The 8,002-nt window shown below is 38.0% G+C and overlaps 7 non-coding genes across 7 annotated transcripts; all 7 read right to left on the bottom strand.

Moving 5' to 3' along the window:
* Positions 1-200: 200 nt before the first annotated feature.
* LOC138983396 (U1 spliceosomal RNA) lies at positions 201-366 on the bottom strand. The gene has a single exon (XR_011461133.1). It is a non-coding gene; the product is annotated as a U1 spliceosomal RNA (small nuclear RNA).
* A 959-nt stretch (positions 367-1,325) lies between these two features.
* On the bottom strand, positions 1,326-1,495 carry LOC138983397 (U1 spliceosomal RNA). The gene has a single exon (XR_011461134.1). It is a non-coding gene; the product is annotated as a U1 spliceosomal RNA (small nuclear RNA).
* A 958-nt stretch (positions 1,496-2,453) lies between these two features.
* On the bottom strand, positions 2,454-2,618 carry LOC138983381 (U1 spliceosomal RNA). Its single transcript, XR_011461118.1, has one exon. It is a non-coding gene; the product is annotated as a U1 spliceosomal RNA (small nuclear RNA).
* Positions 2,619-3,577: 959 nt separating this feature from the next.
* On the bottom strand, positions 3,578-3,743 carry LOC138983370 (U1 spliceosomal RNA). The gene has a single exon (XR_011461108.1). It is a non-coding gene; the product is annotated as a U1 spliceosomal RNA (small nuclear RNA).
* A 962-nt stretch (positions 3,744-4,705) lies between these two features.
* LOC138983369 (U1 spliceosomal RNA) lies at positions 4,706-4,871 on the bottom strand. The gene has a single exon (XR_011461107.1). It is a non-coding gene; the product is annotated as a U1 spliceosomal RNA (small nuclear RNA).
* Positions 4,872-5,825: 954 nt separating this feature from the next.
* Positions 5,826-5,991, bottom strand: LOC138983368 (U1 spliceosomal RNA). The gene has a single exon (XR_011461106.1). It is a non-coding gene; the product is annotated as a U1 spliceosomal RNA (small nuclear RNA).
* A 963-nt stretch (positions 5,992-6,954) lies between these two features.
* Positions 6,955-7,120, bottom strand: LOC138983367 (U1 spliceosomal RNA). The gene has a single exon (XR_011461105.1). It is a non-coding gene; the product is annotated as a U1 spliceosomal RNA (small nuclear RNA).
* Positions 7,121-8,002: the final 882 nt, after the last annotated feature.

Below are 8,002 nucleotides of genomic sequence, written 5' to 3'. Positions count from 1 at the left end.
TCAGAATGTAACAATAAACCCAAACAAGTGGACAGATTGTACCCTTTTTATTTTTATTGATTTTTTTACAGATGGGAAATACTGATTTTTCCTTAAATCTAAGATCCTTTTTCAATTAAAAAAAATGTATTTGACTTGGTTTAATGAGCATATAAATTGTGAGTGGGGAGGGTGACTTTTCATTTTCATTGTTTCACTTGCAGGGGATAGCGCGAACGCAGTCCCCCTCACCAAGAAATTACACACTCGAGTCATCAACATTTGTGATGATCGTAGGGGTCAGCCCGCCCGTGTAGTGCAATGGACAGGCCTCGCCCCAGGAGTACCCCTTGTTGATCAAAGGTGTCTCCCGTGCCAGGTAAGTATGCCACCTTCCGGAAACACCACAAACCCCGACCCAAAGCAATTCTCAAACTGCTGTGGTGTTGTTCACACATATACTTTTCTTGAATATCTTTTTTAATCCTATATATTAGAAATACTTCAGCCAAACCTAACATGTGTAGATAGTTACAAATACATGTAGTAATGTTGATTTTAAATATTCACATGACTACAATATTTTGTTGATTAATATTAAAACATAGCCCTGTCCTGGAAAATATGTTCAGAACAGCTACTATGCTCAGGACAGCTACTATGCTCAAGACAACTATAATGTCTATTGTTAGCAACCAATCAGATCTGAGTACTTCTCTGTATCTCTAAAGATTGCGGCTTAATAAATATTGTCTTACATTAGTTAATTATTGTCTTTTAGAATCAGTAATCATACGTTCACCACACCTATAAAACGCTACATTTTGTTTAATTGCTGGTGCCCTATTTCAGCGAGTTAAAATGAGCATTGCTATTTGATCACAAGGAGCCACAATGGAAATACCCTTTCAGTTAAGACAACTCTTTCGAGAAAACATTAAAAATCAAGATGGATGACTTCCCTTGATAGACAGGGTTCTCTTCGCTCCTTGTTTCTTTTATGCGTGTTTCTCCATCCATTCTTCAACGCTTTCCCTTGACCTTTGTTCCTCTTTATGCATTTCCCACGCCTGAACATGTACTGCCTACTCCTTGACTTCTTAGACCGTCTGAGACCTCCGGCTTATCAAAACGGTCTCAATCATATCAGAATGTAACAATAAACCCAAACAAGTGGACAGATTGTACCTTTTTATTTTTATTGATTTTTTTACAGATGGAAATACTGATTTTTCCTTAAATCAAAGATCCTTTTTCAATAAAAAAAAATGTATTTGACTTGGTTTAATGAGCATATAAATTGTGAGTGGGGGAGGGTGGGACTTTCATTTTCATTGTTTCACTTGCAGGGGATAGCGCGAACGCAGTCCCCCTCACCAAGAAATTACACACTCGAGTCATCAACATTTGTGATGATCGTAGGGGTCAGCCCGCCCGTCCGTGTAGTGCAATGGACAGGCCTCGCCCCAGGAGTACCCCCTTGTTGATCAAGGTGGTCTCCGTGCCAGGTAAGTATGCCACATCGGAAACACCACAAACCCCGACCCAAAGCAATTTCTCAAACTGCTGTGGTGTTGTTCACACATATACTTTTCTTGAATATCTTTTTTAATCCTATATTAGAAATACTTCAGCCAAACCTAACATGTGTAGATAGTTACAAATACATGTAGTAATGTTGATTTTAAATATTCACATGACTACAATATTTTGTTGATTAATATTAAAACATAGCCCTGTCCTGGAAAATATGTTCAGAACAGCTACTATGCTCAGGACAGCAACTATGCTCAAGACAACTATAATGTCTATTGTTAGCAACCAATCAGATCTGAGTACTTCTCAGTGTATCTCTAAAGAAGGCGGCTTAATAAATATTGTCTTACATTAGTTAATTATTGTCTTTTAGAATCAGTAATCATACGTTCACCACACCTATAAAACGCTACATTTTGTTTAATTGCTGGTGCCCTATTTCAGCGAGTTAAAATGAGCATTGCTATTTGATCACAAGGAGCCACAATGGAAATACCCTTTCAGTTAAGACAACTCTTTCGAGAAAACATTAAAAATCAAGATGGATGACTTCCCTTGATAGACAGGGTTCTCTTCGCTCCTTGTTTCTTTTATGCGTGTTTCTCCATCCATTCTTCAACGCTTTCCCTTGACCTTTGTTCCTCTTTATGCATTTCCCACGCCTGAACATGTACTGCCTACTCCTTGACTTCTTAGACCGTCTGAGACCTCCGGCTTATCAAAACGGTCTCAATCATATCAGAATGTAACAATAAACCCAAACAAGTGGACAGATTGTACCCTTTTTATTTTTATTGATTTTTTTACAGATGGAAATACTGATTTTTCCTTAAATCTAAGATCCTTTTTCAATTAAAAAAAATGTATTTGACTTGGTTTAATGAGCATATAAATTGTGAGTGGGGAGGGTGGACTTTTCATTTTCATTGTTTCACTTGCAGGGGATAGCGCGAACGCAGTCCCCCTCACCAAGAAATTACACACTCGAGTCATCAACATTTGTGATGATCGTAGGGGTCAGCCCGCCCGTGTAGTGCAATGGACAGGCCTCGCCCAGGAGTACCCCCTTGTTGATCAAGGTGTCTCCCGTGCCAGGTAAGTATGCCACATTCCGGAAACACCACAAACCCCGACCCAAAGCAATTTCTCAAACTGCTGTGGTGTTGTTCACACATATACTTTTCTTGAATATCTTTTTTAATCCTATATATTAGAAATACTTCAGCCAAACCTAACATGTGTAGATAGTTACAAATACATGTAGTAATGTTGATTTTAAATATTCACATGACTACAATATTTTGTTGATTAATATTAAAACATAGCCCTGTCCTGGAAAATATGTTCAGAACAGCTACTATGCTCAGGACAGCAACTATGCTCAAGACAACTATAATGTCTATTGTTAGCAACCAATCAGATCTGAGTACTCTCAGTGTATCTCTAAAGATTGCGGCTTAATAAATATTGTCTTACATTAGTTAATTATTGTCTTTTAGAATCAGTAATCATACGTTCACCACACCTATAAAACGCTACATTTTGTTTAATTGCTGGTGCCCTATTTCAGCGAGTTAAAATGAGCATTGCTATTTGATCACAAGGAGCCACAATGGAAATACCCTTTCAGTTAAGACAACTCTTTCGAGAAAACATTAAAAATCAAGATGGATGACTTCCTTGATAGACAGGGTTCTCTTCGCTCCTTGTTTCTTTTATGCGTGTTTCTCCATCCATTCTTCAACGCTTTCCCTTGACCTTTGTTCCTCTTTATGCATTTCCCACGCCTGAACATGTACTGCCTACTCCTTGACTTCTTAGACCGTCTGAGACCTCCGGCTTATCAAAACGGTCTCAATCATATCAGAATGTAACAATAAACCCAAACAAGTGGACAGATTGTACCCTTTTTATTTTTATTGATTTTTTTACAGATGGAAATACTGATTTTTCCTTAAATCTAAGATCCTTTTTCAATTAAAAAAATGTATTTGACTTGGTTTAATGAGCATATAAATTGTGAGTGGGGAGGGTGAACTTTTCATTTTCATTGTTTCACTTGCAGGGGATAGCGCGAACGCAGTCCCCCTCACCAAGAAATTACACACTCGAGTCATCAACATTTGTGATGATCGTAGGGGTCAGCCCGCCCGTGTAGTGCAATGGACAGGCCTCGCCCCAGGAGTACCCCCTTGTTGATCAAGGTGTCTCCCGTGCCAGGTAAGTATGCCACATTCGGAAACACCACAAACCCCGACCCAAAGCAATTTCTCAAACTGCTGTGGTGTTGTTCACACATATACTTTTCTTGAATATCTTTTTTAATCCTATTATTATTAGAAATACTTCAGCCAAACCTAACATGTGTAGATAGTTACAAATACATGTAGTAATGTTGATTTTAAATATTCACATGACTACAATATTTTGTTGATTAATATTAAAACATAGCCCTGTCCTGGAAAATATGTTCAGAACAGCTACTATGCTCAGGACAGCAACTATGCTCAAGACAACTATAATGTCTATTGTTAGCAACCAATCAGATCTGAGTACTTCTCTGTATCTCTAAAGATTGCGGCTTAATAAATATTGTCTTACATTAGTTAATTATTGTCTTTTAGAATCAGTAATCATACGTTCACCACACCTATAAAACGCTACATTTTGTTTAATTGCTGGTGCCCTATTTCAGCGAGTTAAAATGAGCATTGCTATTTGATCACAAGGAGCCACAATGGAAATACCCTTTCAGTTAAGACAACTCTTTCGAGAAAACATTAAAAATCAAGATGGATGACTTCCCTTGATAGACAGGGTTCTCTTCGCTCCTTGTTTCTTTTATGCGTGTTTCTCCATCCATTCTTCAACGCTTTCCCTTGACCTTTGTTCCTCTTTATGCATTTCCCACGCCTGAACATGTACTGCCTACTCCTTGACTTCTTAGACCGTCTGAGACCTCCGGCTTATCAAAACGGTCTCAATCATATCAGAATGTAACAATAAACCCAAACAAGTGGACAGATTGTACCCTTTTTATTTTTATTGATTTTTTTACAGATGGAAATACTGATTTTTCCTTAAATCTAAGATCCTTTTTCAATTAAAAAAAAATGTATTTGACTTGGTTTAATGAGCATATAAATTGTGAGTGGGGAGGGTGGACTTTTCATTTTCATTGTTTCACTTGCAGGGGATAGCGCGAACGCAGTCCCCCTCACCAAGAAATTACACACTCGAGTCATCAACATTTGTGATGATCGTAGGGGTCAGCCCGCCCGTGTAGTGCAATGGACAGGCCTCGCCCCAGGAGTACCCCCTTGTTGATCAAGGTGTCTCCCGTGCCAGGTAAGTATGCCACATTCGGAAACACCACAAACCCCGACCCAAAGCAATTTCTCAAACTGCTGTGGTGTTGTTCACACATATACTTTTCTTGAATATCTTTTTAATCCTATATTAGAAATACTTCAGCCAAACCTAACATGTGTAGATAGTTACAAATACTGTAGTAATGTTGATTTTAAATATTCACATGACTACAATATTTTGTTGATTAATATTAAAACATAGCCCTGTCCTGGAAAATATGTTCAGAACAGCTACTATGCTCAGGACAGCAACTATGCTCAAGACAACTATAATGTCTATTGTTAGCAACCAATCAGATCTGAGTACTTCTCTGTATCTCTAAAGATTGCGGCTTAATAAATATTGTCTTACATTAGTTAATTATTGTCTTTTAGAATCAGTAATCATACGTTCACCACACCTATAAAACGCTACATTTTGTTTAATTGCTGGTGCCCTATTTCAGCGAGTTAAAATGAGCATTGCTATTTGATCACAAGGAGCCACAATGGAAATACCCTTTCAGTTAAGACAACTCTTTCGAGAAAACATTAAAAATCAAGATGGATGACTTCCTTGATAGACAGGGTTCTCTTCGCTCCTTGTTTCTTTTATGCGTGTTTCTCCATCCATTCTTCAACGCTTTCCCTTGACCTTTGTTCCTCTTTATGCATTTCCCACGCCTGAACATGTACTGCCTACTCCTTGACTTCTTAGACCGTCTGAGACCTCCGGCTTATCAAAACGGTCTCAATCATATCAGAATGTAACAATAAACCCAAACAAGTGGACAGATTGTACCCTTTTTATTTTTATTGATTTTTTTACAGATGGAAATACTGATTTTTCCTTAAATCTAAGATCCTTTTTCAATTAAAAAAAATGTATTTGACTTGGTTTAATGAGCATATAAATTGTGAGTGGGGAGGGTGAACTTTTCATTTTCATTGTTTCACTTGCAGGGGATAGCGCGAACGCAGTCCCCCTCACCAAGAAATTACACACTCGAGTCATCAACATTTGTGATGATCGTAGGGGTCAGCCCGCCCGTGTAGTGCAATGGACAGGCCTCGCCCCAGGAGTACCCCCTTGTTGATCAAGGTGTCTCCCGTGCCAGGTAAGTATGCCACATTCGGAAACACCACAAACCCCGACCCAAAGCAATTTCTCAAACTGCTGTGGTGTTGTTCACACATATACTTTTCTTGAATATCTTTTTTAATCCTATTATTATTAGAAATACTTCAGCCAAACCTAACATGTGTAGATAGTTACAAATACATGTAGTAATGTTGATTTTAAATATTCACATGACTACAATATTTTGTTGATTAATATTAAAACATAGCCCTGTCCTGGAAAATATGTTCAGAAACAGCTACTATGCTCAGGACAGCAACTATGCTCAAGACAACTATAATGTCTATTGTTAGCAACCAATCAGATCTGAGTACTTCAGTGTATCTCTAAAGATTGCGGCTTAATAAATATTGTCTTACATTAGTTAATTATTGTCTTTTAGAATCAGTAATCATACGTTCACCACACCTATAAAACGCTACATTTTGTTTAATTGCTGGTGCCCTATTTCAGCGAGTTAAAATGAGCATTGCTATTTGATCACAAGGAGCCACAATGGAAATACCCTTTCAGTTAAGACAACTCTTTCGAGAAAACATTAAAAATCAAGATGGATGACTTCCCTTGATAGACAGGGTTCTCTTCGCTCCTTGTTTCTTTTATGCGTGTTTCTCCATCCATTCTTCAACGCTTTCCCTTGACCTTTGTTCCTCTTTATGCATTTCCCACGCCTGAACATGTACTGCCTACTCCTTGACTTCTTAGACCGTCTGAGACCTCCGGCTTATCAAAACGGTCTCAATCATATCAGAATGTAACAATAAACCCAAACAAGTGGACAGATTGTACCCTTTTTATTTTTATTGATTTTTTTACAGATGGAAATACTGATTTTTCCTTAAATCTAAGATCCTTTTTCAATTAAAAAAAAATGTATTTGACTTGGTTTAATGAGCATATAAATTGTGAGTGGGGAGGGTGGACTTTTCATTTTCATTGTTTCACTTGCAGGGGATAGCGCGAACGCAGTCCCCCTCACCAAGAAATTACACACTCGAGTCATCAACATTTGTGATGATCGTAGGGGTCAGCCCGCCCGTGTAGTGCAATGGACAGGCCTCGCCCCAGGAGTACCCCCTTGTTGATCAAGGTGTCTCCCGTGCCAGGTAAGTATGCCACATTCGGAAACACCACAAACCCCGACCCAAAGCAATTTCTCAAACTGCTGTGGTGTTGTTCACACATATACTTTTCTTGAATATCTTTTTTAATCCTATTATTATTAGAAATACTTCAGCCAAACCTAACATGTGTAGATAGTTACAAATACATGTAGTAATGTTGATTTTAAATATTCACATGACTACAATATTTTGTTGATTAATATTAAAACATAGCCCTGTCCTGGAAAATATGTTCAGAACAGCTACTATGCTCAGGACAGCAACTATGCTCAAGACAACTATAATGTCTATTGTTAGCAACCAATCAGATCTGAGTACTTCTCAGTGTATCTCTAAAGATTGCGGCTTAATAAATATTGTCTTACATTAGTTAATTATTGTCTTTTAGAATCAGTAATCATACGTTCACCACACCTATAAAACGCTACATTTTGTTTAATTGCTGGTGCCCTATTTCAGCGAGTTAAAATGAGCATTGCTATTTGATCACAAGGAGCCACAATGGAAATACCCTTTCAGTTAAGACAACTCTTTCGAGAAAACATTAAAAATCAAGATGGATGACTTCCCTTGATAGACAGGGTTCTCTTCGCTCCTTGTTTCTTTTATGCGTGTTTCTCCATCCATTCTTCAACGCTTTCCCTTGACCTTTGTTCCTCTTTATGCATTTCCCACGCCTGAACATGTACTGCCTACTCCTTGACTTCTTAGACCGTCTGAGACCTCCGGCTTATCAAAACGGTCTCAATCATATCAGAATGTAACAATAAACCCAAACAAGTGGACAGATTGTACCCTTTTTATTTTTATTGATTTTTTTACAGATGGAAATACTGATTTTTCCTTAAATCTAAGATCCTTTTTCAATTAAA

The sequence above is a fragment of the Littorina saxatilis genome, linkage group LG12 (assembly GCF_037325665.1).
Source record: "Littorina saxatilis isolate snail1 linkage group LG12, US_GU_Lsax_2.0, whole genome shotgun sequence".
Lineage (NCBI taxonomy): Eukaryota > Metazoa > Mollusca > Gastropoda > Littorinimorpha > Littorinidae > Littorina > Littorina saxatilis.
This window is presented reverse-complemented; position numbering and strand designations above follow the sequence as displayed.